General features: G+C 44.3%; 1 long non-coding RNA gene across 1 annotated transcript; it reads left to right on the top strand.

Annotated features, from left to right (window-relative positions):
* Positions 1-355: 355 nt before the first annotated feature.
* Positions 356-6,049, top strand: LOC148481299 (uncharacterized). Its single transcript, XR_015871933.1, has 3 exons — positions 356-427; positions 537-623; positions 5,570-6,049. It is a non-coding gene; the product is annotated as an uncharacterized LOC148481299 (long non-coding RNA).
* Positions 6,050-8,558: the final 2,509 nt, after the last annotated feature.

Below are 8,558 nucleotides of genomic sequence, written 5' to 3' on the forward strand. Positions count from 1 at the left end.
CGAATTTAGGGGTTCTGAGTCGAACCGAGTCAAAGTTTGGAATCACTTTGGAGTCGAAGAGATGCCCGGTTTGGATCTTCCCGCGGTTCGGAACTCGGGTTTTGGATTGCATGTAAAACAGGTCAAAATTACTTCATTTTAGCTATTTAAAAAATAAAATGAAAACACACAAAACACCACACAGATCCAAAACACATGAGAGTGGTTTTGCAAAACCAAAACATGAAGATGAATCTGGAACCAAAATCAAAGCACGAGGGTCGGTGCACATCTCTACTTTTAAGACATTAGTTACAGGTCATAAAAATGAAAGCAAAAATGTGGATCTGCAAAACTAATTTTTTGTTTCTTTTTCAGACTGAGAAAAATAAAATTGAAAGATAAAGTAATAGATGCCAACTATTATTGTGAAGTTGATCCACCCACAGTAAGTGACCCCAGCACAGCCGTACGTACCACTAAATGTGTGTGTTTGTGTTCCAGAAATAGTAGCCCCCATGTGCCTGTCACTCTAATAGAGAACGTAATTCCCACAGGAGGTCCATGACAGAATCGAGAATGTAAGCAGGATGAACAAGCCGAGAATGTGCACGGTATATGTAGCACTAACCAACACACCTACGGTATGAACTAACAAGACTAACTGTACATTGTTATAACTTACTAATCGTAAGCTTAATATTACTACATTTATATGCAGATGCTGTCATTTAGTTACAGGATGAATGCGAATAGGAACATAGCTACAGTAAGAAAAGAGCCTCTGCTTGTCTTGTTCAGAATGATTTACAATATTAAAAGGGGCCTATTTACTAAGCAGTGTTAGGAGACAGGAGCTGATTGGCTGGCACCTTATCACTTTTCACTCTAACTGTCATCTCACAGGCTGTGTTTGAAAAATGACAGTTGGGAGCCAATTGGCTGGTACCTTATCATTTTTCACTCTGTCTCCTAACACTGCTTAGTAAATAGACCCCTAAATAAGCTATTTTTACCTATATTTTGAGGAACTATAGAGCTTGGGTGCGCCATAATATTGTAGTAAACATAGGAACATAAGATGCATGCCCGAAAAACAAATGTGGCCTCACGGGGAAGGAGTATGACAAATCTGATTTGTCCTGTACAATGATGAAGGGTTGTACCACTGTTATCCAGGTGTCACTGTTAAATACAGTGTGAATCCAATGGCTGCAGTGACAATACACAATAATTATGCAGTATATCCCATCAGCTCTAGATGTAGGAGCGCGCTGGTGATGCTGCAGCTGCAGCAGGATTTGTCCATCAGAGCAGCCGTGCACAAGTCTGGAGCCAGCAGTGTAGATCACTGAAGGAAGGTATAGAAAAAGTGCTGCTTGTAGTGTATATGCAGCAAATAAACACGACAAGGAGATCCTGTGCCGACAGCTGAACTTACTGGCAAAGGTACGAGAGGTGCGCTGGTAACACCTGGGTCTGGAATCGGTGGCTGTGTTCAGGGCTGCTATCAGAAATTGTGAGGCAAATAGCTCTATATGTACAGTGTCTGACTGCCATGTGCATACCTCCCAACATTACCCTCTCCAGGAGGGACACAATGCTCTGGTCCTGGACTTACCTGGTAATTTATGATTGGTGGCGGCTCCAGAGGTGGGGCTGCAGCACAGTCCAAAATTAAAATAGGGGAGTCACACGAACTGCCAGTGAGACCCAGCGTTTGAAATGACAGTTGGTGTGGCTCCCCTATTTGAATTTTGAACTGCGCTGCAGCCCCACCTCCTACCAGGGAAGTCCAGGACCCGAGCATTGTGTCCCTCCTGGAGAGGGTCATGTTGGCAGGTATGCAGTGTGAGAGGTGAAAGGTTTGAGTCCCGGGTATGATAGTATTTTGAAGTGTGTATGCCAAATAAAAAAAAGAGGATGTGACTGAAGGTGCTTGGGGAGTAGGCTAGATTGAGGGGGATTTGCCAGGGAGGGGATTGGGGTGATCAGGAGATGCTGGGGATAAAAGTTAAAAAAAAAAAAAATTACAAATGAGAATGATTATAAACAGAAAATCGACAGGCCTAAACAGCGCCCCCTGCCCTGCGGTGCCCTGTGACATTTCGCGCCATCCTAGTTACAGACGTGCAAAAGACTGCTACACCCACTTCCCCTATCTGCATTGTGTGCAGACCCTACAGGGGATGAGAACACACCGCCATCGATGCAACATCAGATGCACATTGACTTTACTAGTAAGTCCTGGGCTGCGCAGATTCCGGGTCAGCTGTGATTGTGCAGCCGCGGGCACAGCCACACCCCTGGAATTCCCATAACATGCCCACGGACCGGCTTCTTTTTGCACACATTTTTGGTCACCTCCCCGACTACACTCAGGAACGCCCACGGATCGAAGTGGTCTGCTCAGGACCTTGCAATGACGGAGATATTACGAATGCCGTCTCAAACTTTAAATTGCACGTTCGCAGTGGGACTTTTCACTGCATTTCGCGTATATGCACAGTAGCAAATAAAGAAATTAAAATCGCTCTGATCAGGGCACCAATCCTCTCCTGGGGGGAGATTTACTAAAGTTTCTAAAGTAGACAAGTGCTAGTGTTGCCCATAGCAACCAATCAGATCCTGTCTATCATTGTCTAGGATGCAATAGAGAAATGATAGACAGAATCTGATTGGTTGCTATGAGCAACACCACCACTTGTCTGCTTTAGAAGCCACCCCCTGGTTTTTGTCTGCAGCTGCCAAGGAAACAGGATAACCAGTTGCACAGAGCAGCCTACGCTTCCAGCAAGGGGGAGTGTTTAACGCCAGCGTCAGCACCAGCATGGGTGAAAAAATAAAGCCTACCCCTTCTCACACACACCATGCCCACGTTCTGGTCACATCAACCAGCACAGAACCATGCCAATGCTGCTAAATGTCAGGGCAAGTACAGTTTATAACGTCTGTACTTACCTCTGCATAAGACTGATCACAGCAGCATACCTCCCAACATGACCCTCTCCAGGAGGGACACAATGCTCTGGTCCTGGACTTCCCTGGTAAGAGCTGGGGCTGCAGCACAGTTCAAAATTCAAATAGGGGAGTCACACCAACTGTCATCTCACACGCTGCCAAACATCACTGGCTGGGACTCACTGGCAGTTGGTGTGACTCCCCTATTTGAATTTTGGACTGTGCTGCAGCCCCACCTCTGGAGCCGCCACCAATCATAAATTACCAGGGAAGTCCAGGACCAGAGCATTGTGTCTCTCATGGAGAGGGTCATGTTGGGAGGTATGCAGCAGTGAATATATTTATGACATGGTGGCTATGGTTATCCATTAGTGCTGCCTTATGGAACAAACAGGAGCCCTCTACTCACAGAGCTCTCACTGTATATATGAGAAACAGTGCACAGTTATGTTTGTTTGTGCAGCTACATGTCATTTCCTAGGCGTGATCTATAGAATGTTCATGACTATAGACTGCTCTGGTTGTAACATCTTACTCCTTATGATATTATATCCAAAGGTGCCCATCCACTGGTAGATCAGGGAAAGACAGTCGTTCCCCTAGGGGGTGCAGTGCCTACACTGAACGATTGATTGTTCAGGCACATCAATCATTCCCGAACATGGCCAATCTGTCGTCATCGGCTGATTGGCCTGCATGTTGGGCCGATGATTGATGTCAGAAACGACCAGCGGGAGCGCGCATCGCTGGTCGTTTCCGACATTTGGATGCACAATTTGTGCATGATTTGCGGCCGATTACTGAGCGATTTTATGACATCGCAATCGTGCAATCGTACAGTGTAATCGGCTAGTGGATGGGCACCTTTAGGGATCTATGTACTAAGCCGTGGAGAGAGATAAAGTACCAACCAATCAGCTCCTGTCATGTTACAGGCTGGGGGCGGGATGTACCAAAAGTGAAAATGCTCATATTTCACATTGCTTTATACAAGGACCGAGTTAAGTCCAAGGGACACTATTTTATACATGTACTGTATGTTTTATTATGTGGTAGATTTGTTATCTCTCATGTGTGTCAAAATTGCTAATTTTGATTATGTATATTAAATTTGTTATATTTACTAAGAGAAGCCTTGTCTAAATATTTTGTTTCAAAGTCAAGTTGTTATTACTTTGTAGTACATTTTATTAAGCTTCATTCTGAAGCGCAATCCAACAATCTTTTGGGTCCATTTGATTTTACCGCATTCCCCAAATGTACTAAGCATTCCGGTGCTTCGTCCCGTACTATGCATTCCGGTGCTTCGTCCCGTACTATGCATTCCGGTGCTTCGTCCCGTACTATGCATTCCGGTGCTTCGTCCCGTACTATGCATTCCGGTGCTTCGTCCCGTACTATGCATTCCGGTGCTTCGTCCCGTACTATGCATTCCGGTGCTTCGTCCCGTACTATGCATTCCGGTGCTTCGTCCCGTACTATGCATTCCGGTGCTTCGTCCCGTACTATGCATTCCGGTGCTTCGTCCCGTACTATGCATTCCGGTGCTTCGTCCCGTACTATGCATTCCGGTGCTTCGTCCCGTACTATGCATTCCGGTGCTTCGTCCCGTACTATGCATTCCGGTGCTTCGTCCCGTACTATGCATTCCGGTGCTTCGTCCCGTACTATGCATTCCGGTGCTTCGTCCCGTACTATGCATTCCGGTGCTTCGTCCCGTACTATGCATTCCGGTGCTTCGTCCCGTACTAAGCATTCCGGTGCTTCGTCCCAATTGGTAACGGCAACTTCAGGTGGAGTTACCAATAGAAACCTAATGGCTTCTTATTGGGACGCTCCCCCTTGGGGGGGATCCGATCGTATCCCTCCCATCACCCCCAGCGGCCGGCGTCTTTCTGCGCATTCGCAGAAGGACGCCACAGGGACTTCTGGGTGTTAAACGCAGAAGTCCATCTGTTCTGAGCCATCGCAAAGCACAGCTCTTATCGGGAGAGCTGTCCTTTGCAATATTCTTGGTACATACCGCGGTAATGAATGAATGTACCCAAAGACAGCCGGAATGTACCGCATCACGGATGCGATGCTTAGTACATCTCACCCAGTGTTTGAAAAATGGCAGTTAGGAGCAGATTGGTTGGTACTTTTTCTCTCTCCAAGGCTTAGTATATCTCCCTCCTTAGGGGCATATTTATTCATTATTGAGCACGAGACCCGATAATTATAAATTTCTTACCGGCATTATTAACGATAATAGGAAATTAAGATTCGCCCGAATCGATCTTCAGATAGCTACTGGGGCCGAGCCATTCCAGAGTTTGATAAAGTCAACCAAAAATAGACTATCGAAACCTGTGGGAGCCTGCAGCAGATACAAAATCTGCTGTGGACCCTCGTACTTACATTCGGGGGATACTTATTTGTGGGTGATAAATAGGCCCCTTATTCCCATCATATCCCTTATTCCCATCATATTATTGTGCAGATGGTTTCCAGCATGGAAGATGCACCATGAAGATCTCTGTCTATTGCGTTTCTCATTATACAAAGATTACTGAGACATTTCGGCTTTAGATGAATGTCATGTTTCATGCCCCGTCATTTACACCAGGTTTTATTTATTGTCTTGCAGAAAACAGTCCATAAAGAAGTGGATTTGGATCCAGTCTATGCCACAATACCTGAATGAAGTGGAGCTGTTAGGTTCTATTTCACTCTCTCTAGGGGGTATAGTTACTAATGTGCTGGGTTTTTAGAAGTGGAGATGTTGCCCATAGCAACCAATCAGATTCTACTTAACATTTAACTAGCACCTTCTAGAACAGGCATGTCAAACATGCGGCCCGAATAAACATTTTCTGCGGACCCAGAGTGTGGGCTCACATACTGTATATATAATATGCGGCCCACACCCCTGCCACTATTGGAGCACAGCTCTGATTGGGCAGTGATTTCTTGAAGATATTAAAAAGAATTTATGGCGCTCGGTGAAGAAACGCGTTGGGTATGGTTTGGAAGACACCAGACATGGTGATGTTATGTGCTGGGTTCCAGTGAGCAGGAGACCAGGAAGTGTCTCTGCAGCATAGAGCCAGGAGATCAGAGGGCTGGTAGACTTCACACCGATTTCTTCTAACCTTGATGTAATTGAGCATTTATTGGGAGTAAAATTGCTTTTATAATATACTCACGTTGTGCGCCTTCCATCACTTCTTTCTCTCTCATATAGATGTGTGTATAGCAAATATGATGCTTATCGGATATGATAGCTTATCTGAGCCAAAGCATACAAGACAGCACAGCATCCCATAGTTCTTCAAAGAGGATCTTCAATGTTCACAAGAGAAGGAAACATTATAGCAAACCTCATAGCAAATTGGTATTTAACGTATGCTATTCAAATTCAAACACGTTCATTAAATTAAAATATAGGAGGCTTATCTGCTAAAACTTCTAATGTAGGACATCTATAGTAACCAGTTCAAATATCAGTCACCCTACGCATTTCGTCCCATCACACCGATGTGATGGTTTTGGATCTGGATTCCCCCCCCCCCCCCCAAAAAAAAAAAAAAAAAAAAACACAAAAAACAGCTAAAAATTACATAAAATGGGCCTGTTTTTGTTCCTACAGTATTAACCTCAATAACATTTATTTCCACTCGTTTCCAGTCAATTTTGACCACCTCATAATGTTGTTTTTTTTTTATCTACTTAAGGGTCAAAAGGTTGCATCCAGCTAGCTGGCTGTCACGATTCCTAGGCGGAATGAAACTGAGTGATAAATAGAGTTGAGGACTGTGCAAAGATGATGGTTGGGGTAGCCCTTGAGGATTGAAGAATTGATAGTCACTGACTGAAGGAGGAATTGATAGTTGATGTTTGGCGCAGCCACTGGCTGAAGTAAGAATAGTTGATACTTGATAATTGGTGCAGCCACAGGCAGCACCCCTGCACAGCTACATTGTTGATAAGTGCACAGCAGCCCCTTGATAAATGACTCAGGCAGAAACGCTCCACAGCTATGTTGTTGATAAGTGGGGCTAACGCACACACACAGAAAAAAAAAAACACACACTTATGTTATTTGGGGGGGGATTTTTACACTGGGGGGGAGGGCACACCTGAACGAAGCAGCAGTCCCTTGATAAATGACACAGGCAGCACCCCTGCGCAGCTGCATTGTTGATAAGTGCAGCTAACGCGCGCGCAGAAAAAAAAAACCCTGATAAATTTTGGGGTTTTTTTGTTTTTTTGTTTTGTTTTTTTTAACACTGGGGGAGGGGGGGGGCTGAGAGGAGGAGGAGGAGGAGGAAGGAGAGGGGAGGAGGAGAGCACCCCTGATGGACAGAGCAACGCCCCTCCCCCTGTGGCATAGCGTGGTTATCAGTCCCCCCCCTGCTGCAGCTGATCTCTACACACAAATCAGCATACTAGTGCTCGGACTCGCACTTTTGGCATACGGCACAGTGTACCATTTGCTCGGTACTCTGTGGCGCTTGTTTTGAAAGTGATGAAGGCAGTCACAGACCACGCACGTAGCCGATACCAGAGATGGAGGTAGTATCTTTGGACACCAGAACATAGGCTTGCACTTTCAGAGGCATAGAGATGTACAGAACATATACACCCACGACACGCCCATCAGAAACAGCTGGTACATGCAACGCTTGCGTCTCCATTTGCACAAGATGCGCACAACATATTTTGCAGTGTAGGCGCATTCAGTACCACATCAGGTAGGGAATCAGTCTCGTTTATGGCTATATGAAATGCAGAGGGTCTCAGATTCTGTATTTGCTATTTGATAGAGAAGGAAACATCTTTTTGAAAATCCCCTGCACCCGTACAGTAGGAAGAGATGGAAGTGAAAGACAAAACATCACATGACCTGATGTGTCAGCTACTGATGTTAAAAGCAGAATAGACAACATGGAAAAAAATTCAAATGACTCGAATAGTATAAAAATATATTATACACACACACATATATATATATACACACATTATATGAATCTGAATGAATCTGAAAATTCTGTCAATGTCCCAATATTTATGGACCTGACTGTGTGTGTAATATATATATATATATATATATATATATATATATATATTACACAGAGTCAGGTCCATAAATATTGGGACATTGACAGAATTTTCAGATTTTGGCCTCTATTCACCACCACAATGGTTTTGAAATGAAACAAACAAGATGTGCTTTAACTGCAACTTTCAGATTTAATTTGAGGGTAATTACATCCAAATCAGGTGAACGGTGTAGGAATTACAACAGTTTCAATATGTGCCTCCCACTTTTTAAGGGGCCAAAAGTAATGGGACTATCAACTCAAAAGCTATTTCATGGACAGGTGTGGGCTATTCCCTCGTTATTTCATTATCCATTAAGCAGGTAAAAGGTCTGGAGTTGATTCTAGGTGTGACATTTGCATTTGGAATCAGTTGCTGTCAACTCTCAATATGAGATCCAAAGAGATGTCACTATCAGTGAAGCAAGCCATCATTAGGCTGAAAAATCAAAACAAACCCATCAGAGAGATTGCAAAAACATTAGGTGTAGCCAAATCAACTCTTTGGAACATTCTTACAAAGAAAGAACGCAC

Source organism: Taudactylus pleione, unplaced genomic scaffold (assembly GCF_031769625.1).
Source record: "Taudactylus pleione unplaced genomic scaffold, aTauple2 ptg000587l, whole genome shotgun sequence".
In the NCBI taxonomy this organism is placed as follows: Eukaryota; Metazoa; Chordata; class Amphibia; order Anura; family Myobatrachidae; genus Taudactylus; species Taudactylus pleione.